Raw genomic sequence first — 24102 nt, 5'->3', positions numbered from 1 at the left:
TACAAACTTTAATGCTACAAAGGTATTGCACCATTATTTATTTGTAAAAAAAAATCCATTCTTCTGGTTATCAGCTGAGCAAACTTGTTGATGACTCTATGATTAAAATCATGCATGCTATTTATTAGTCTTTTTTCTATTGACAACATTGCTAAAGCAGTAAGTCTTTCATCTGAAATAGTGTTTCTAAATTTTTAATTGTTAACTTTTCCTTGTAGTAAGTTTTCTGTTCGCTAAAATTGTTTGTACGGAATTCATTATGGCGGTTTTTAAAAATTGTACATGTTTGTTATACGCGCTAAATAACGCAGTCACATTTTCACAGTTAAAGTCTTACAACAAAGGGAAACTTTATAACATAGGTACCTCTGAAAAATGTTGTCCTGCGTAAGGCACAGAAAAATATTTTACAAACGCACAGTCACACTAATTATTTAAAGATATTGACGCTCGCATTAAACCCGCGCAACTATTTGTTTCTACTGGACGTAAAAAACTGAAAACGAAAAGTTTGTTAGGGGTGATAGTATTGGAGTGGACAATCCTGGCATCTACCGGGCTGATTCATAAGTTATGACCAATCGCAAGCACACCAGAGCCGTGCACTCGTCCAGTGTTAAATGTCCCGTAGCAGGTGACGTAATTCCTTCGTGCGCATGCGCAAAAGGACCGAGGCAGGCATGCAGGCAGCGCGTTTCGTGCACAGATCCATTGTGAACACTACAGCGTTGCCGTATCGCCGCAATCGAAAAAATAAAAACAGACGTCCGTGACAGATGCAAACAAAGCGACGAGTGTTACTCTGGTAGCTGCCACTGGTAAAAGTAGATAAAAAGGAACTTTTAACTCTACAAAATAAATAAATGTTCTGTAGAAAACTGGGTGTGCACGTGCACTTGTGCTCTTTAATACCGGCCGCTACTGCTAAGTTCCAATAATCGCACATGCGCAGGATCTCTGCGAGTTCCGCGAGGCTAGAGATGTTGTTCGTTGCCTGTGCTTCTGGAGCGGTTTCTGTTCTATGCTGGCTCTTCTCGACGCGAGCCTGCACAATTTGTTCCACCGAGCGCCGCGGTGCGCTTTCGCCTGACGTCGCTGCCACGTAGGATGTGGAAGCTACTGCCTGAGATTTCATTTTGCCCGGTTGGCTGGCCTGCACGCTGGGCCGTGCGATTCCCGGAATCGGCGCGCCGCGCGGACTTTGTTCTGTAGCTGGTCGTGGTGCGTGGTCCCTGGAAGTGGCGGGGGGAGGGGGGAAACTTTCCCGCGTCGGTGCGGCTGGCTGCGCTCGCGAGGCTGTGCGCGCAGCTTTCTGTGCTGCCTGTTCTGCTGCGGCCTGTCGCTTAGATTCTACTAGTTTCAAAAAGGCTGGGCACTGTCGCCAGGACGCGGTGTGGCCTGTCTCCTTACAGTTAGAGCACACTTTTGGTGCTTCCTCTGGGACGGGGCATTCGCTGCGGGGATGCAAACCCGCGCACCTGATACATTTCGGTACCTTCGCGCAGTTTCCTGTGGTGTGTCCAAAGGAACTACACCTCTTACAAAGCGGGATGTCTTCCGCGCGAGTCGTATAGCGCTCGATCTTTATGCCACTTGTGTAGTACAAATGCTTGACCGCGTAAATGTCGTGCGCGCTAGGTGCCACGCACACCACAAATGACGGAGTTCGCTCGAAAAACTCATGTCCTGAGTTGCGGTCTGTGAGCCGCCGACTAAGCTGTTTAATGAAGTTGACTTTAAATCCGAGCGCGGTGAGCTCCTCGGAGATCGCGTCTACCGGCGTGAATTTACTCAGATTTTTAATGACGACCTTCGCGCCTCGCTCGCTGGGCTGGGAGAAGGTGTGGTAGGGCACATCGTTGGCCTTAAACCACGCGGTCGCCTTATCTTGGTCCGATTTACCGTCGAACGTGATGCGTACTTCTTGCCGCTTCGTCAGCGTCATTCGGTTTTTGATGCCGAGTCGCGCGAAGGCAGGGCCCAAGCTGCCGATTGCCTTACTGTTACGGACGACGAAAGGGACGCGTTTGTAGCGCGGAGCCTCATCAATTTGTGTCGGTTGTTGCGGTTTCGGTGCCGCTTGCGACGCATTGCTGTTTCGCCTGCGTTGTTTACGCTCAACAGTGGTGAAGCCACTGTTGTCGTCATCAGTTGTGGTGGGCTGGAGCCCTGACGGTTTTTTTATTTGAACAGAGTGTTCGATGTCTGAGTCGCTGCTCTCGTGCAGCCGCTTCGTCGCAGTGCCGACCTCCATCTCCTCGTCGCTGCTCGCCATCGCAAGTAAGTGCCCCGCCTTGAAAAAAGCAGGGCACACAACAGGCGTGTCGTCTGTACTAACTAGCGTGGTTGTTCGTAGAATGCGCCGCGTCCTAGCTAGCTGTCCTACCTAGCACCTTAAACACTGGCCACTGACCTGAGTTTCCGTTATCGGAAACCAGGCTAGGCTAAGAGATAGGACTACCTACTCCAACCAGTGCTCGGTAAAGAATGCGGCGATATTGGACACTGGAAAAATATGGGTTTTTATGTGTTTGGGCTCCTCTTCTTGCACATTCAATGGGAGGCGAGAGCTATCATGATTGGTCGCGCACAAAAGGAGTGATATTACTGGCTGATTAATTACTGTGAGGTTGACTGGTTTGTAACTGATTTCTGTAGTAAATTGTTTTCATTTTTAATCAAAGGTATCCATATAATTTTTAATTCAATGCTTTGTTTACTGATAATATAGCTATTGCTGACAATAAATGCTGATTCCTTAAGTTTCATTTTAAGGCCAAGATCCATAGTTTTGCAGGCACGAGGGAAATTATTTATCCCACGAATAGCACTGTCGGTAAAAAAAATGTAAATTACAGTATTATAAAAGCAAGCTTTGATTTTTGCAATTGTGGTAGAAAAATTTTTTTCAAAAAATTATTTGTTACTTAATTGTAATTAAGAAATTTTTAAAACGAAGTATTTCATATTTATAAGAACTGTACATGGTCTTTATTTTACATACAAATCAAATTGAGTATCCTTTACAATTCCTGTAGGCCAAAACTGAAACATTACGTACAGAATTTAAATAATTTTAGTTTAAAACTTGTCATGTAACGGACGCGTGTAGCTCGTGAAATGGATGAATGATGTGTTAGTTCAGCTTTACGCCGCTAGACGTCAGGCACGATAAGTTTAGAGTTTGCCCGCTAGATGTCCCAACTATCGCTGAGGATTTCTGTAGGGAATAAAATTTATTTTAAACGTTCGACTTCAAAACTGGTTTCGGTGACAGTAAGTCGTTGTGTTTTGAAGATAGAAAAGCCAATTGATGAAAACTCTTCCATTTCCTTCGAACTATATTGAGCAATGAAACATCTATATCCTAATATTCCACAGATATGATTTAACTAAACTCTATAGAACTTTAATTGTAAACATTTTATTCTCTATCAGACAAGATTTATTGTGTGTATGACAATAGTAATATTGCGTGAATCAAACGTGACCTATTATATAATATACACTCTAAATATATTATACGTATTAAAACTAAGTAAATCTGAAAGAAGTGCTAGCAAAACTGTCATACCAACGTAGCAGTTGTGCGCTTACAAGCGTGCAATGTTTGCTTACACATTTGAATTATTTGGTTTCAAAACCGCATAAATGTATTTTCTTTATTTTACTTTTTACAGCAAAACGCGTCCTCTTTCGCCCCATGGTCCGCTGTGTATCAGGTCACGCAATATTTTGAATGTTATTGTAATTATTGTAATTTGTGATTTATGTGTAGTAAAGTATTTTTAATTTTTATAATTATTTTTTTTATAGTTGGTTGGTTTTCTAATGGTATATACGTTTCTTTATTTCCTATAATAAACTCATATTTTACTACTGGAATCTTTCCATAATATATTCAAATTGCAATAACTATTTCTCTGCATAAGTAAGGTAATAAATCAAATATATAAAATTAACGTCTGATAGCAGTTATGTCTTGTTTTGCAATAATATTTGAACAATGTGTTAAAATTATATGTATGAAAATTACAAAATACTATCAAATTTACAACAGCTAGAAGCACTGAAACAGCTTTTGCTGATTTTTTAAATAAAAGATACCGATACAGGCAATTGATGATGAATCAACAGGAATTTTATGTAAAGCATATAACACGATTTGACACGAATTATCAAAAAATAAAGTTGAATAAAAACATTATTTTAACTGGGAATAGTTAAAAAAACACACAAATTATTTCAGGTTTATCTTAATGACATAAAGCATATAGTACCAATTCTGCTCAGCCTGAATGATTAGGTCCACATTGTCAATTCTGATATCCAAACAACAAATATCGGGGTTGCCCAAGAAAGCTTTGTCCAATCCTATTATTGAATACGTGAATGTTGCGGAAGAATCAGTAAAAATGTGTATCTCATTAGCTTTGCAGATGACGCCAACATAATTCCTTTTTTTAAAAAAAAAAAAAATAAAAAAATCTCAAATGTACGAAAGTTTGTTTCAGAGAAACGTTTTAGATACTATTTAGAAGATTTTCGATAAATTATATCATATTTGGTAGTGAATGGTAGTTAATAAATTTTCTATTCTTTAGCTAGTTTTTTTTTTACAATCCCTTACAGTATTGGTTGGTTGTATAAAGTATTATTTCAGACTAAAGTTGTAGATACTATTTATTAAGTTTGCAGAAAATAAGAATATATTTTATATTTTATGTGGTAAGAATGTTATAATTTTTGTTTGTTTTTCAATTCTAATCGTTTGAACTCCCTGCAACAATGTTTAGACTTATCAAAAATCGTTTTATAAACATTTTTTATAACATATCTAAAGTTTACAAACAATTTGAACTGATTTGATGGCGTGCCTGCTAAGGAAGTTAAGAAATTTTTTTGTCCTCTGAACCATTTTTATTTAACCTTGCAGTTATTTTTACAAAAGGTTTTTGGTATAAATTAAACGAGATATATAATAACTCTTCATACGGATGCGGGGGTTATAGCAATTGTCCTATTTAAAAAAATAAACCTTCCGCATTTCTGCCCCATTGGTCAGATATTTTCCATTAACAAACTCGACCAAGATCTCATTTTTTTTCTTTTCATTAATTTGGAAATATTTTGTGCAAAATTACGTAGTTGTCGTGTTCATAAAAATGTATGTATGTTATGTATATGCATATATAATGTTTTGAGATGATGATTTTGGGGACACTAAACTATGTAACGAAAAACTTTGTAGAAATTTTCCGGAAGTCACACAGTGTAACTGCTACAATAGGAAGTGTTTCTCCGAAATCTACCTAACTATATAAAAAAAAGATAACTTTCATTTCAATGATTTAAAGGCTAGCAAATTCATGCCAATACAATTGTATACGAACAGCAATTTTTATAGTCACTCTATTAGTTGCGGCATTAATTTTTAGAGTTATAAACAAATCCAACTTAAACAAAAAAAATGAACACTAAGTTTTTTAATGAATAAACCACCTCAGTCACTACCGAAAACTATTTAAATTGTTAAGATTCATCCTGTTCCATGTATTTTTATCTTGGTATCCATTTTATATATCAAAACAACATGAAAAAAAAACTTCATTATCGATTCAGAAACAACCAAAAAATAAACTTCCAGAGAACCACAAAAAAATACTGCCTTAGCAAGTGTTTCCGCAGTGGATTTAAACTTATAATAGCTTTCGTGTTTCATAAAATCAATTTTAAACTCTATTAAATTTAAATTAATTCTTATAGATAAATTGAAGTTTGTAAGGCCGTGTCCGTATTCGCCTGAAGTACATAATACTATACGTACTTGTCCCTGGAAGTGACATCACAAGGGCTGCATAACTGAAAGTGAAGTATATTCAAGTACGCAAGTCAAAAATAAATCTGTGTACTTCTCACGTACTTCCAGTTGAAAACGTCACCATTTTGAAAAACGATTTTAGGTTATATTTGATTTTAAAAATTTAAGAACTCTTAAGAACATAAATAATTTTTATTATAAATTAATAATTTATACACGTTTATTAATTTATACACGTTTACAAATAAGTTTAAACAATTACATGCACATACACAGCCTTCCGTTGGTAACTACAAAACGTAGGTAAAATAATAAATTAAATTGCCATAAATTCGCGGGACAGTAATTAAGTGTTAAATGACTATTTTCGGCTAAAAAAAATTTTCTCAATAAAAATTGTGTGCAAAAATAAAATGTAAACATCCTTTTTGGCTAGATATTACCATGTGAAGAGGCCAAACATTAAACCTGTCCAGATTCGTCAAGGGCAAGTGAAGTACGCAAGGTTGCAAGCTCATAACTACATAACTTGAATTCGGATCGGCATAATTAAACATGTTAGTAGTAGTATTATAGTTTGGTTGCTCCGAGCCCTGGGTTTACGTGTTGGATTGAGGATGGGGTCAATGACCTATTGATCTGGCGTTTCGGCGGCAATGTTTGGTGTCAAAATTCCCAAAAAAAATATCATATTTCGAGGGAAAAATTCCCGTTTTGAGGGAAAATTTCTCGTTTTAGTTATCAAAACTGTCAACGGCTTTAAAATTCCCAAAAGTGACTTAAATTCCTAGCGTCAGGCCGTTCTAAATCGTTGAGGTCATGACCTTGACAATTAGGATGACATCACCGCAATTTTGAATTATCTCGTAACTGTTGCAATCATCGTGTGTATAAAAATTAAACTAAATGGCGCTAGCGCACTCTAGCAAACGTAAACAAGATGACAACTGTGATGTCGTAATCCAAGATGGTGGGCGTGACGTCATACTAGCTGGCGATATATATTACACTAATATTATAAAGCTGAAGAGTTTGTTTGTTTGTTTGAACGCGCTAATCTCAGGAACCACTGGTCCGATTTGAAAAATTCTTTCAGTGTTGGATAGTACATTTATCGAGGAAGGCTATAGGCTATATTATAAATAACATTAGGGATCCTTACTAACAGTCCAATTTAGAATCAAATACGTTGGAGATACTACATGCAGTACACGTACAAAGTGTGTGTTGACAATGCCGCAGGCGCTAGAAGTTTATTTCCCATTGCCTATTAACATTGTTGCCACGCACTAGATGCCTTATCATTCTTAATTTTCCCATACAAGTAAAAAACACCCGTGTGATATTAACAACGAAGCGATCAGTACCCTCATAAGAGTTCAATTAGTATTTAAATACTTTTTATCACTTTAAATCGCAAACCTAAACTATTGTTTTTTTTTTTTCCTCTCTCTGTGTTTAATTTGTTTTTTTTTCTTTTACTAGAATTATTTTTATTATTTTTAATTAATTTTCATTTTTCGAACCATCAATAATTTTCCTCTCCCGTTACAATTCTGACAAGGACTTGCACTATATATAATTTCAAAATTGCATCGCTTAGGAAGTTTAAAAGGGGTAAATTCTGTTTTATAATAACACATCATAGAAGGTAAGTCATAGGGTTTGTGTCATTTCTCTATGTCCGCCACACGGTCATATACGTCCTATCCTTCTCCTTGGCTAAACCCATTCATGTGAATCTCACGGCTGCTAGCGAACTAAAGGTGCTAATAACAGTTTATTTTAAAACTTCGTCATAGATGGCGTTTCCTTGAATTTGTAACGCGTTTTGTTCGTCCGTTACGTCTTGCCTAGGGGTTACCTGCCTTCACATAAAGCGAAGCTGAAAATTGGTGTCCCGGTTTTGCTGATGCGTAGTTTTGATGCACCGAGATTGTGCAATCAATGGGACTATAAAATCAAAATTTCCAATTTTTAAAGTGTATGTCATATAAATTTGAAACTCGGTAGTGACGTTCCTTGTATTATGATGTGTTTAGCCCGGGAAACGCCGAGTACTTAAGCTAGTATGTGTGTGTGTGTGTGTGTGTATATATATATACACACACACACACACTTTAGCATTAGTGGTGGGAAGTCATTCTGACGGCGGCTTACATGGAGGAAGGATCGGTCGCCATTCTTTTTTTTGCACTCACCGGGTTCGAACCGAGGACGCCGAGCTTCATTTTGTAAGAGCGTTTATAAATAATACTTTATTACATTTTGATTAAATTTTTTATAAATTTTAAATCTTTTCTTATTAAAATCTGAAAATAAATACGGATTTTCAAGATGGTGGTAGTATCTCATAATCCAAGATGGCGAAGTGATATAATTTAAATTTTTATTTTTTATAAATTTTGAAAACATTAATGCATATTTTGAACAACAATTACTGTTTTTCAAGATGGCGGCCGTAACAAAAATTGCAAAGATCTATAATTCAAGATGGCGGGCGTAAATAAAAGTGCAACGATGGCGTTATACACATCCAATATGGCGGGCATAACGAAACATGCAACATTTCTATAATCTAAGATGGTGGCCGTAACGATATGTGCAACGGTGTGTTTAAATATTTTTTATTTAAATTTTGTTAATTAACTTATTTAATAAATTTTAAAGATTTTGCCAATTTTCTAGCATAAAAATTACTTATTTTCAAAATAGTAGGCGTACTGATAATTGCAACAGTTACGACATAATTCATAATGGCGGTGATGTCATCCTAATTGTCAAGGTCATGACCTCGGCAGTTTAGAACGACTTGACGCTAAGGAATTTAAGCCGCTTTTAGGAATTTACAAGCATTTTTGACATTTTTGATGACTAAAACGGGAAATTTTTCCTCAAACGGGAATTTTCCCCTCGAATTAGGAATTTTTTTAACAGGAATTTTAAGTATTTTTTGAGGAATTTTGACACTAAAAATGGCCGCCGTGACGTCAGAACAATCGGTCTCATACGTTTATGCCCTTATATATTCTTGATTAAAAAGTGAAAAGGTATAATTTACAGGGCCCATAGCATAATTATGTGTACCAGTTGCCGAAAATGTAATGTAATGATACTTGTATATCTAAGAAAAATTATAATATTTCTCATTAATTTGCTATGTATGTGTAATTATTTTACTACAAAACTTGTCTAATACATTGCTATTTAATAAATAATTTGTCCTCTAATTGTTTTATTTTCATTTGTCCAAAGACATTTAATTATATACTAAGCTTACTGATTTTTACTGTTTCTCAATTGTTCTTTATGCCATTTTAAAATGTAAATTTGGCATGGAGCAATTACAATTTCTAAAACGTGAGTATAAATTACTATAAAACTACGTCCATGACTTATATTTATTGTACTAGTATTCCTCGCTCCTAATCACTTAGACTCTGGTTGATTTCCGCGTATTACATCAGTGGTCGTAATTTATGCACGCCTTTTTTCTACATACATGAACCAGGTCCAGATCTGAGGCAGTGTTTTGCATGTGGTAACGTGTCGATTGTGTTTTTTTTTTTTTTTTTTTTTTTTAACGGTTTGGGAAGGGGGGAATTACTAGTACTCTTCGCGTATCACTTTATATAGCCACCTCTGAAATATTATTTTGTTACCTACGACGATTAGCCTACTCCCTACATATGTTCATTCAGACACTTCTGACTGGGTAGTGAAGGCGGTTTGTGGTAAAGGTCTGTGAACCCTTTCAGAGTTAAATTTTAATTGTAGAAATATTAATTATTAATTACAGCATATGTTATTTCATGCTTGTCCGACCTGCAGTACATAAATACCTACAAGGAGAACTACCGCTGATGGTTGACGTCACCCGTAGGGATAGCATGAAGGCGCTCTCCATTTCGTCAGACGCGACCGCCAATATTTATGTTGCAATAATAAATTACTACACGAGACCATATTTTGTAAATATTAATTACGTATTTTTAAAAGAAAATTTTTTGACGAATGCCAGGGTCATTGAGCAACTAATGACATAGATTTCAAACATCATACATGATAAATAAAAATGAAGGGGTCATCGAAAGCCACAAGCTGCAGGTCGGCTAAAAGCAAACCAAAAAATGCTTCAGCTCTATCCTCGTCTATACATACTTACATGCATAATACATTCAAACAACTAAAATAATTAGTGCAATAAGCTGCAATATTTTGTGGACATATATTCACCTACAAATATAAATTGATTGTATAAAAAGGTCATTTTTATATCGTCGTACAGAAAACTATAAATTTTAATCATATACCAAAAAATACCACTTTACCACAGAAAGTCACGAAATTAGATGTTCAATCATATATCTGTGGCAAAATATGTAAAGGAAGAAAACCTGTAAAAGCGCAAACCCTTTTTCGTACAGTATATAACAATGCTTTTTTTTTTACGGGAAGGAAAACTGCATTACTGGCCAACCTCACTGATTGTAGTGGTCAGCTGTGTACGAGAGTTCATTGAGTCATCTCAAGGATTAGCTTATTTAGTACAAGCATGTCAAACTAGTCGAATATGTTATAATAAATAACTAAAATCTCGATCTTGCGTAACTTGCAGAAGAGACCAAATCTGAGAGTTTCGCCACCAACCCACCGCGGTAAAATGAACAATATGTTTATCGTATAAGTGAAGTGTTCTATATATTTGTTTGCATATGTATGCATAAAATTAATATTTATTATGATTCTGCTGGGTTGCATACGGTTACTTACGGGTTTAGAACTGAAATGTACTGAAAATAGTAATATTTATCCTCTTACGCGCTATGAGGGTCGAGCGGTCGAAGAAGTCTGGGGAGAATTGACAGAGAAAACCGAGCGGAAATCTTACTGCTCTCCGAGACAGACAGTTGGCTGGCTTCCCCCACCCCGCTTTCAAGGCTCGTTGAAGAACATGACACCCCGCTGGGCGATAAGGAATTCTAAGAAAAGCGCGTTCCTCAAGTATAAACGTGTTTTTCCACTTCTCCGTCTGTCCACAAGTTTCCATGCTGTGCGTTTATTCTCGATCACTACACTGTTTGATGGCAACCCCGAAGTCCCGGTATAGACCTCGCAAAAAAAACTGGTACTTTGGACGAAAAACTGGTATGCCATGACAACATCACACGACAAACAAATCCAAGTTAGAATGTTGTGTATTATAATTTCACAACACCAATTTTATTTTATAAATAATTCAGAATACTTACAGTCATGTAAAAAAAAAAAGTACTAATAGTTATTTAAGAGGAAAATATTGCAAATGAAATTGGAATTAGTTTTTATTTTTTTTATTATGAAGCGTACAAGTAGTTACTGTATAAAAGGTACTGTATTGTACTGTATAAAAGTGGTACATTTCTCCGCTAATTATTATTTGTTAATGATTTTATAAATAATTCAGAATACTTACAGTCATCTAAAAAAAAAGTACTAATAGTCATTTAAGAGGAAAATATTGCAAATGAAATTGGAATTAATTTTTTTTTTTTTATTATGAAGCGTACAAGTACTGTATTATAAAAAGTGGTACATTTCTCCGCTAATTATTATTTGTTAATGATCTACTAAATCTCCTCTCCCCAAATTCACCCCTTTCCCAAATTTGCTTTATAACTCCGCCTAGTAATTAGAATTTACAAAATCTTTCGCATCACTGAGTCAAGTGGTCAGCACGCTGATATTAAACTAAAGGGGCGATGCTTTTTATTACAAGTGGTATTTTTGCGTACCATGATGAAAGTATCTTTAAGCTAGTTCGACACCTTGAAAACTTGTAAGTGTACCAAGACACTGGCACATCTAACACCAATGATTTCGCCCTTTACTGCTACCTGGAAAGACCTCTAGCCTCCCTCCGCTTCAAAGCTGACAGCTATTATTGTCCTGTCTCTGTGCCCTCTCTTTCCCCTGCCCCCCACCCCCCGAACCATCCTGTCTGACCAGCGCTCAGAAATGCGGACGGAGAGTAGCCCACGCACATAAGCATGACACTAGTGGTGGTGTTGTACTTTACTCCTTCCATCATTAAGACTTAACAAAAAAAATTAAGAGTTCCAGTTAAGTAATTCATTATTTAAAATTCACTGATTTTGCTCTTTGTTTGGCAAAATTTATCTACCAGTTGCAGAAGTGCAAAATTGTTGTACTCAAAATTGTCGATTTAAGGGAACTTTATTAATTTTTTAAAGCACAATTAAAAAAATATTTTTTTTTTCAAATTGGAAGCATTTATTGGACATGCATGCACACACACCAAAAATTATACAATTTCAGGTAGCTTCGTTTTTCTGTTATTATGGAAGTTACATCACCTCTCGCATAACTTCTTCTCTGGGGGTATTACTGACTCTTAAGAGGCCACTCCAGTGTTTCAGGGGCACTACGCAACCCGCGTTAACCTCATAAGATTCAATGCTATTTTCATTTTGCTTATAACTAATTAACTAATATAGATTTCGAAATGATGCTTGCTTGATATGTAAGACAGCGATGCTCTTATCAAAGCCCCTTTCTTCAAAAACGTGCATAAATTATGGTTTTATACTAATCTTTACTAATATGCATAAGTGTATTGTCTATCTTTGAACCATAATTTATGCATGTTTTTGCATAAAGGGGCTTTGATGTGAGCATCGCTGTCTTACATATCAAGCAAGCATCATTTCGAAATCTATATTAGTTAATTAGTTATAAGCAAAATGAAAATAGCATTGAATCTTATGAGGTTAACGCGGGTTGCGTAGTACCCCTGAAACACTGGAGTGGCCTCTTAAGGTGGAAAAGTAGTTAGGTACAAAGGTAGGCCGACTGAACAACCAGTTCACAAAATTAAACAAAAAAATAAATTTTAAGTTTAACTAGGGGGTAATAATTAAGTATGGGAAAAATAGAAACTAAAGCATTTTCAGACCACCGTGTATATTTAATATGAAAAACAAAATTTGTGAGTATTACAGTATTACATAATTATTTATAAATCTCCATATACATTAAATAGAGTATCTTGAGTTACTTGTTACATTTGTTTCCTTAAATTTTAAAAGGTGGGGCCCCAAAACATTAAAATTAATAAACGGTACTTTAATTCATAAATGTATATGTTAGCAAAAAAAATAAAAACAAACGATGAAAATTTTATAAAATAAATTTTGGTAGGTTGTCCACATGTTCAGCCGAAAGCAACATGCTTCATGCGAAGTATGAAAAACGAAGAATCACTTTTCTGAACTCATGAGTGAGTGCATCCCGTAGCCCCCAGAAAAGGTGGAGAAGAACATCCTCCACTCCGAACAAAGGTTTACAAGCTGTTCATAGCATGGCCGGCATAGGAAAATCACTCCTGATCCATGACTCGTGCGCCGCTATAAAAACAGTTCAAAGACTAATTAGATGAAAGATTAAAGAATAAATGTTCAGCATGATTTCCAGAGAAATCTGTGAAAACTCACCCAATTGGCGGCTAACCAAACTAGAAATTACCACATGGATGCGGTAGATAAATTAGAGAAAAAAATAACACTGTTATTCACATGATGGTCGTCAAAAAGAAGGAAGTCACCATAGATGGCATTACACAGTTAACAAAACATTGTCACAAATGCGCAATTTAAAGAATAGTTCCTTGACCAAAATATAATAATTAATTAAACTTTAAAATAATAAACGTTGTTTAGAGTTCTTTTCTTCGATTCTTGATGCACTTAAATTAGATCATAATTATGTGATAATAAATTAAGACAATACAAATAGTTTAAACAAAACATACCTTCACTTAAAGACAAAAATTACAAATAAATTACCCCCATAACAGAAAATATTAAAAATAAAGCAGCGTTCAGTTCGCTCAAACGAATATATATATATATATATATATATATATATATATATATATATATATATATATATATATATATATATATATATATATATATATATATATATATATATACACACACACACACACACACACACAAACAAACAAAGTTAAGCAAAAACGAGTGTACGCCCAGCTAAAAGCTGAAAAACGGTTCATCAAGCAGGGTGTGTATGGTAATACTGTCAGCCGAGCCAGTTGCGTGGACGTGCGCACTGCGAAGTCGAATGTGGTGGCATCGCAGTGAACATTGTGAATCAAAGCTTCGACGCACGGGCGTGGTTCACCCGCGATTTGGTTAACCGTCACCGCGACATCGGGCAACGTTTGTGACTGAGGACCAGTGTATTCCATCAGCTTCCTAATGCATGCCATACGTTACAACCAAAGAGAAATTGTAAGTTGAAAATATACAATTTTATATTGGCTCGAATAAAATTTATTCAAGAACCAGAGGGTTAAAGTGCTGCAGGTTGGGCATAGATTGCAAGCCCAGTCATGGCAGTAGTTTGCAAGGAATGTATAATTATGGGAACTTTACCGTTAATAACTATTTAAACTAGTAACGTAATAGGCTGAAATTTTCTGTAATAATGTGATAGAGTGGGACTACTGCTCATGCGCTGGTATTCGACACGTTTGAATATATTTCAATTTGAGAACTTCGTTATAGCTAATGCGTTTTGCAAGCGGAATTCAGTATTATGACAAGCTCGCAAAAGAAATGCGCATTAATAGCAATTTTAAATGTTTTGGTACAAAGAACAATTGTAATGAAATTTTAGCTTGGTTATTCCATTTTAGGAAGCAGGTCTAATGAAATTCTTAGTGGAGTTTATACACCTTGTTTGAAGTTTTAGAGTTATCTTTTGACTTGTAGTTACTTTTTGCTAATGGTGCAAAATAAGAAGAATATTTTAATTTGCTTGTATATAGATTTTAAATCAGTATTAGGAAATTATTTCTATGTTATATTTTCGAAATAATAATTTTTGTAGGTTGTTCTTCGTGAAAAACAATATTGTTACTATAAAAGCCATTTGTTATTTACAGATTTGTGTTACATTAAGATTATTGGCGAATAAAACTGCTATTGAGGTTTACAGTAAGAGAAAGTTTGCAGTTGTTGAAAATATTGTATATTTTCCGTGTTTCTTAATTCCACGCAGTTGTCACTATATTGCAACCCTGCTAGAATAAAACTAGGTACCTAATATATTGATATTTTATAACAGTCGTTCCAAGGAGTTGGAGGATTTTGCGAATGAATTTAGCTCATGAAAATAGTTGCGGGATTTTCTTGTCAGAGCGACGAGGTCAGTAACACTACCCAGGTACACTCCGAAGCGTGGCTGTATGGCTGGCTGGGTGGCAAGACTGGAATGTGACAGGGAGGTAGGGGGTGGTGGGGACCTAGTTTGCAGACTTGCTTCTTCTGTTTCTTTATCTCCACTTCTTCCTTGACCAGCCATCCTCAAACCGGTTGTCTGCCCCTACAAACTTGAGTGGCCATTATGAATGACAGTTGTCGTCCTGCCGGGAGCTCGGGGCAGGGGCTGGACACAGCGTGAGACATTGATGAAGGGATTTATATACCGAGAGAGATGTCGCAACGGTAACACATTTGACTCGCAATTTGGGAGACTCGGGTTCGATTCTCAGTCTAGCCATCCTGCTTTAGGTTTTCAATGGTTTCCAGAAATTACTCTAGACAAATTTTGGGTTGATTCCTTAGCACAAGCCGTGGCCGATTATTTCTCCAAACCCTGTTCTTGTTTAGAGTTGTGCGTAACCATCTATAATCACCTCACCATCAACGAGACGACGTAAAGCCTACTCATAAAAATTGCTCTTATTTTATGATTTGCTAAACGTTAAATCTAAACTGACAGAACTTAAAATTTTCATAAATTGCTAGTCCTTTTTTTATTTTATGATGGAATGTTATGCTTATTTATTTAAAAATTCCATAATATGTGACTCTAAAAATTAGTGATGTATACAATTTTTTTTCTATATGCAATGCTATTTTCTTATGATATTGATTTTATTTTTATTAATTTTCATTGTAGCTTACATGGCGCTATGTTAATCAGCGTTCTTTGAGTTTAGTGTGGTATGTGTTGTTATTAATAAACGTCTGAATAACTTCGTCGTTGAGGTATGTGTTTTTCAATAATAAAGCAGTGTGTACAAAAGGAAACCTTGATAGATTGTAAGACTATATTGATTTTTAGAGTAGCAATGGTTTATTATAGTTAGTGGTCTTTGAGATTTTGAAAACCAGCTTTTAACCCAGTTCATGCCATGAGCTTATGCACCTTATCTAACCTAAAGGATCTCTGGGAGAATTCTAAAAACTTCTAGTCCTCATTAGCTAACTTTAAAACATTTGTTAAATTTTATTTATTTCCAGCTTTACGCCAATAAACTTGACTTCATTGACTGCCTTTTTTTACGTTCACCTTCGTCATTAAATTGTATCATTAATTATTTTATAAAGAATTATTTGGATAAAGAGTACGGACTAAGAATACCATATTAAAAAAAGAGGGTAGGAATTGGCTATCTAAGTAGCCTATACATAAAAACATGTTAACACATTCGCAAAATTTTTATTTTCTGTATTGATATAAAGTACTTTAAATAATGTAATAACCACTTTAAATTAATTTAGCCTAACAATAAAAAAACAAATCAGCATACCCATTTTCATATAAATTACCAAAAAATCTGCCAAACATTACATAGGTACCCTATTTTGACAGTAAACAAATCTTGAAGTCATAATATAGTTAATTCATAGATCAAATATTTAAACTGTACACAGTAAAACAAAGACATATCATGGTTTGAATAACCACATCTTGTAGTAAAGTTGGCAAATTCGTAATTCCTTTGTAATAGTTAGATACTAGGAGTAAGAAATGTGTATAGCACAACCAAAATAAACGGGAAAAATTCTTATAAATGTAGGAGTCATAAAAAGCAATGTCACAAACAAACCACAAATAAAATATGTCCAATACGAGTACTGTTAGTTTTCAGCATAATGAACGTTCTCGTAGACGAAAATAGCAAATTTTCTGTTATATAAAACAGGTAATTTTGAGTACCATAACCACATCTATACTAATATTATAAAGAGGAAAGATTTGTTTGTTTGTTTGTATTGAATAGGCTCCGAACTACTGGACCAATTTGAAAAATTCTTTTTCCATTAGAAGCCGACATTATCCCTGATGAACACAGGTTAATTTTTACCGCGTTATTTATTAACCACATTATTTAAGCAACATACTGTATTTTAATTTTTCTATCCCTGATGAACATAGGCTACTTTTTACCACGTTATTTATTAACCACATTATTTAAGCAACATATTTTAATTTTTCTCTCTTTGTAATTCAGTAACTAGCAACTGTCCGTCGTCGTGTCTCTCTTGACGCTCGCGTTCCCACCACCGCCTGCCTCTGCTCCCGCGCCCCGCCCACACCCCGCTCGGATAGCTAGGCAGCAGCATTTGACCTAAGCGTCAGTGCGGTGCGGGAGGGGAGTCAATGTCACAAAATAAAGTGCCGCGCGGCGCGGCTCACTCGCGCGGTCGGCTCCCTACGCAGCGGTTGTGTGCGATTTCGTATATTTTTCCTTGAAAATATTTTGAATTTTTTATGATTTTTCAATTACCACTTCATATACAGACTAATTCCTGTACAACACTTCGTCTGTTTTTTTTTGTATAAGTGCGCACGCATGACACAATTTATTTAAATATAAAAGATAGACAGAGATAGAGTGATATATATATATATATATATATCTCTGTGTGTGTGTGTGTGTGTGTGTGTGTGTGTGTGTGTGTGTGTGTGTGTGTGTGTGTGTGTGTGTGTGTGTATAGTTACATAGAGAGATACAGAGATAAGTTGAGATAGAGTGAGCTATAGAGAATGAAATGGGTTAAAGAGATATATAGATGTATAGAGCTATATAGAGATTTATATATATAAGAGATAGAGATAGTGTGAGGTATATATGTATATATGTAGATATAAAGAGATACATAGCGACAGAGAGATACATAGATATATAAAGATGTAGACAGAGATAAATATATGTTTAGAGAGATGGATAGATGATTTGAATATGTGTAACTACTTCAAACATATTACGAAACAAAACTGATTGAGGCATTGCAATGCATGCCGAGCATTAGCTAGATAATGGAATATTTTCAATATTAGTAATCTCTTATTTTTTAGCTTTTTTCTATAGTGCTTTATAGAGTCTAGATTACATACAGATTATATACAGGTAAATAATTATACACTGGCTGAACGTCTGTCGAGATCTGAAAGTGATATAAATTATGTTGCACACTTGACATTCAAATTAAGAAGACAATTACTAACTACATCTGATTTCTAAAAATGTCCCCTTCACCCTGTGTTCAGCCCGGGCAACGCCGGGTACTGCAGCTAGTAATTAATATCTTATTAGACAAATAAATTGGTCGCTTTGCTTCCAGCACTTGGCAAAAGTTTAAATTAAAAGTATTAAACTATGACAATTTTACAAGCATACTAGCAAACCCGGCGAACTCCGTTTCGCCACCAGATGGCTTCGTTTTATGTAACATTTCGTTTGGTGATTAAACGATGAAGAAAAATTTTTTTTTTGTTTTATATTTGAAAAGGAAAATTTTTATTTCATTTCACAACAGTAATGAATTCATTTCGATTACAAAAATGAAGTGTTATTTAGTTGAACTTCTCTAAGTAAATGAAAGTGAATCCAAAGTAAATACTGAATCGAAGCGTTATACGTGTCCGCAAATTATCCGTTTCATTGAAGTGCTCTTTGGTAAACCACATTTTTTGTTTTTTGGTCTGACGTTAACACAAACAAAGCGGATGGTTTCCCAACTCGTGAACACGCAACGTATAACTGCCCATGTGAAAAACAATGATTTTCTAAATTTATTCCGCAAACAAACAAACGGTGGGTGCATTGAATCTTCGCACATGTTCACCTGTTGGGGTACAATCCGCTCTTATGACAAATTTGTGCGTATCCGATGGCATTCGTTCCAATGCTGTTTTGAACATATTAACCACAGCATTATTAGCATGAAAAAATGCTTGCAACTGTTCAATAATTCGTCTCTTTAACTGTTGTGTTCCTTGTATATTGCACCGCACATTCAGCTGATCCACCATCGACGAAATGAAATATATTTGCAGAAATTGATGCGGTTCATCTGGTGTTGGCAAATTATATATTTGTCCTTGTATCTATAATTGCAAACAATCATTTGTTTAAGAATACGGTGTAACTTCTGATTGTGTGATGGTGTAGTGTGTGGTGTATATGTAGTTGTTATGTATTGCAATTCATTGTGTTGGTGTGAGTGATACTTTACCTTGCAAGTCGGCATGAAGCCGCCTTCTCGAATGATATTAGCTCCAAAGGAAGTCATGCGAAAGCAGTTATTGTATTCAAGGATGTGTTGAAGAAAATGGCTGGAATCGGGATCACTTCCATCGAACAATGGTTTCAGTGGCTGTGGTGGTGTAAGTAATGGATCCAGTTTGACTTTTCCACTTGCGCAGCACAATCCAGCCGTTTCTCTTTTGAACTTTAACGCATTGCAATATCGGCATATAGTCGTCATTGGTCCAATATCTAAATTTTCATCATCACTGTAGTTTGCAGTGGGATCATATTGGAATGCCAAGCGATTGTATGATGCCAATGATCTTCGTGTGCTCACGCGTTGTCTCAATCGGGCATTTTCTCTTATTATATTTTGTCTTTCTTCGCTTAAGTTCTGTGAATACACTTGTTACTGGCTTGCATGTCTTGTGCGGCGGCCGATGTTGGCACGTCGTCCTCTAGGCATTTTGGGCTATGGACAGAGTGGTGAATTTAACCTCAAATGCACGATCCACATAATTTACACAGTTCAACTTACGACCTTAAAGACAAATGCCTGCTGTTGAAATTGAATAAAAATTTGCACAATATACGTTATATGTTTTTTTTACTTTTTTTTCACAATTTCACAGTAAACACAATACCGGTTTGTCACATGAAATTAACTGAGCAGAGAACAATGAGTAGTTGATTTGATGGTTTCCAATTGAAATGTTAGGAAACGAATAACTTATTTTTTCTTTCTTTTTTTTTCACAATTTCACAGTAAACACAATACCGGTTTGTCACATGAAATTAACTGAGCAGAGAACAATGAGTAGTTGATTTTATGGTTTCCAATTGAAATGTTAGGAAACGAATAACTTTTATTTATTTATTTATTTTTTTTTTTTTCACAATTTCACAGTGAACACAATACCGGTTTGTCACATGAAATTAACTGAGCAGAGAACAATGAGTAGCTGTCAAACAATGTATCACGCACCGGCACCATCTACTTAAAATGTTGGTTTGTCCTGAATTTTTCCTGAATTTTCTTTGCTATAAACCTCACGGAGCCCGAGACCTTTCCAACGACTGCAAAACCGTGGAAATCGGTTCGTGCGTTCTGGAGTTATAGCGTCAGGAAGGAAAACCCGACTTATTTTTATATAGTAGATAACACACAATGAGAAAAGAAATGCTATTCTACATCAGTTAACCGCAACAATACTACAACTACGAATAATAATTATTTATTCCTAGTGCATATTAACAATAACTGACATAAAAAAACTGAAATGCGTTTGTGTGGCTATACACACAAGTGGTTGTTCATATAATGCATTAAAAAGATATGCAGAATACAGTAGTGTTTGATGAGCACATTTTATTTATTATTATTTTTAATAAAAGTAAGCTAATTTCATATTTAAAATACAATGAAACAAAATCACATGGCTTCTACAAAGACATTTGATTTTCATTATTTTTTTCTTGCAGTTTTGGCCAAACGATTTCTCTGTGCTTCCTCGATACTCTTGGGATTCCTAATTCGCATTGAGCGTGGAAAGCGGGGATTAACGATCTCGGGGAGAAGGCATTCCATGTAAAATGTACAAAGTTTTTCTTTCATTTCGTTCTCCCAGAAATTGTCATCACGTTCTACGGGAATGGTTTGCAACCCGAGAGGAGTCCAAATGGAAAAAATGCAATAATATTTTTTTGTGATCTGAAGTTGTCTTTGAACTTGATAGTAATAGTTATGTTATTGGTTCATACTGTAATTTCCTTCCAAAAATTTCACAGCTTTAAATTTTCCCGCCATTATGGCATCGGTAGGGTGCGCAGACATTATACCATACGGACACTTCACTTCTACTATTCCTGAACTGTTGTCCAGTAATCCGTCGGGTGTGGCTCCTAGGAAAGGAATATCAGCATGTACAAAAAGTCCACTCTGACTTATTTTCAGCCCGGTTTCATTTTCTACCTCCCTGAGTGCACGTTCTTCGTTAACTTTCCCATGCTGTATAGGAGGTGTATTGGGCGAATAGCCATACATTTGTTTCACTAGACGCTCACAACTTGTGTGACAACTTGTATATACTACAGTCTCCATCTGCAATTACTTTAGCATAAATGCATCCGTACATGTCCATACTAGAAAGGAACCCCTCGGCGATAATTGCTGCCTCCATACTACTAGAGCTCTGGTCAGAATTCCAGTTTTTGAAACAGGTATGTTCCTTTGGTGTTTCACTGCGCACCTGCACAGTGACAGAATGAGCAATAATTATTTTTGACACCTATAAGTATTACTTTTTTGATGTAAAAACCCACGAACGCTGCCTGAATAATCAAACGAAGAAAAATAGCTTGGTTTATTTTTAGCAGAATGCCCTGTACTTAATAATAATTAGGATTTATGAAACATAATGTTATCTCGAATGGTAATCAAAGTATCTTCAAAAATGAAACCATAAGTATACTTGTAGACTGTTAAGTACATAAGAAAATCATAAAACGCATGATATAACTCTTATGTGAATATTTATAGATATATGTGAAAGAATTGCCGGAAACTTTAATACGAATATATTTTTAAAATAAAAAATATCAAATGCATAAGAATACCGAAACAAAACATATTATTTGCATATTATATTTCATTGATACGAGACAATAAACATTTTAACATGTAGTCTGAGGCAAGAGCATATGAGTGCTGAGCATTGATTTGGTAATTGTAGTGCTCAATTAAATATTTTATTAGAGCAACAATGTATGTATTCGTTTCATCATATACAAACGCATATTTAGTACGCTTAATGAAACCTTTCTCTCAGTGTGCATTTCACACCGGTATCCAATTACTTACATTATGTTTTTATTAGATGTAAAGTTTCAACAATGAACTTTGAAGAAAAATATGTCTACAGTTGGTACCGCAACAACCATACTACATATAGTTTTACCATAACTTTAATACATAGGTTCAATAAGAACTTCATAGTTTTGTCATAATACTCTAGAGTGAAGATGTTTGGGTATGTTTTGATATCTAAGGCTTGAAAACCCATATAGGTGAAATGAGGTGTTAATAAAGCAGCTCCAAAATGAAGGGGGAAAAATGTATGCGAAAATCTCCCAGAAAACACGCCAATCAGCGGCGGCGTCTGAAATACACTGAAGTCGAGACTAAAATACTGAAATGAGAATGTAAAGACGTAATTTGATATATCTTACCATTCCTGAAAGAGAGTTGTAGTTAGTGCGATATGAACGTTTGGGCCAACTACCGTCAACAACCACCGTCAACAGTGCAATTCCATTTTCATCAACATGTCCTCTTTTGATGGCTTCTTGTATTTCTAGCTTGGCAGCTTCTGCCATCTCGTGATGCGCAGTCTTCTCCCAACCGAAGTACTAATAGTCATTTAAGAGGAAAATATTGCAAATGAAATTGGAATTAGTTTTTATCTTTTATTATTTTATTATTAGAAAAAGTGGTACATTTCTCCGCTAATTATTATTTGTTCATGATTTTATAAATAATTCAGAATACTTAGTCATGTAAAAAAAAAGTACCAATAGTCATTTAAGAGGAAAATATTGCAAATGAAATTGGAATTAGTTTTTTATTATTTTTTATTATGAAGCGTACAGATACTGTATTATAAAAAGTGGTACATTTCTCCGCTAATTATTATTTGTTAATGATCTAATAATTCTCATCTCCCCAAATTCACCTCTTTCCCAAATTTGCTTTATAACTCCGCCTAGTAATTAGAATTTAAAAATCTTTCGCATCATGGAGTCAAGTGGTCAGCACGCTGATCTGAAACTAAAGGGGTGATGCTTTTTATTACAAGTGGTATTTTTGCGTACTATGATGAAAGTATCTTTACGCTAGTTCGACACCTTGAAAACTTGTAAGTGTACCAAGACACTGGCACATCTAACACCAATGATTCTGCCCTTTACTGCTACCTTTCAATATTCAAAGCTGCTACCTGGAAAGACCTCTAGCCTCCCTCCGCTGTAAAGCTGACAGCTATTATTGTCCTGTCTCTGTGCCCTCTTCCTCTTTCCCCCGCCCCCAACCCCCCTGTCTGACCAACGCTCAGGAATGCGGACGGGGAGTAGCCCACGAACATCAGCATGACACTAGTGGTGGTGTTGAACTTTACTCCTTCCATCATTACGACTTAACAAAAAAAAATTAAGAGTTCCCGTTAAGTAATTGATTATTTAAAATTCACTGACTTTGCTCTTTGTTTGGCAAAATTTATCTACCAGTTGCAGAAGTGCAAAATTATTGTACTCAAAATTGTCGATTTAAGAGAACTTTATTAATTTTTTTAAAGCACAATTTAATAAATATATATATTATTTCAAAATGGAAGCGTTTATTGGGCATGCATGCACGCACACAAAAAATTATACAATTTCAGGTAGCTTCGTTTTCCTGTTATTATGGAAGTTACATCACCTCTCGCATAACTTATTCTCCAGGGGTATTACTGACTCTTAAAATGGGTGTGGACTTACAGCGCGGGTCACAGAGGGCGATGTGTCCCAGGCGAGCGCTCCTCTCGCATCGCCAGCATGCCCAGTACAGTACGCCCTTTTTCAACTGGTACGACCCGGGTACTGCCCTTCCCGCTATGTAAATGATTTATTCAAAGATTTATTATGTTTTTATATAAGTAGTAATACTTGGTCAGTTTTTATCATTTTGTAAATAACAGTTGTTTATTCTTTTGAGAAGTATAAAATCCAATTGCAACATGTTTTATAAACATAATTTACATTTTTTTAAAAAATTTCTGATGGATTGTTTATTTTACTATGAAAAAGAGTTTTGAAGATATTTTTACTTATTTTGGCCTAAACATTTAAGTTATAATATGATTTAAAATATTTCTTTTGTATCATTTGCTAGACT

At 35.5% G+C, this 24102-nt stretch overlaps 1 protein-coding gene across 16 annotated transcripts in view; it reads right to left on the bottom strand.

The window, feature by feature from the left end:
* Positions 1 to 24102, bottom strand: part of LOC134527320 (guanylate kinase) — a 395696-nt gene that overhangs the window by 270802 nt on the left and 100792 nt on the right. The window lies entirely within an intron of this gene.

This window comes from Bacillus rossius, chromosome 1 (assembly GCF_032445375.1).
Source record: "Bacillus rossius redtenbacheri isolate Brsri chromosome 1, Brsri_v3, whole genome shotgun sequence".
Taxonomy (NCBI): domain Eukaryota; kingdom Metazoa; phylum Arthropoda; class Insecta; order Phasmatodea; family Bacillidae; genus Bacillus; species Bacillus rossius.
Note: the sequence above shows the minus strand (reverse complement) of the source record. Positions and strands in the feature narration are given on the sequence as shown.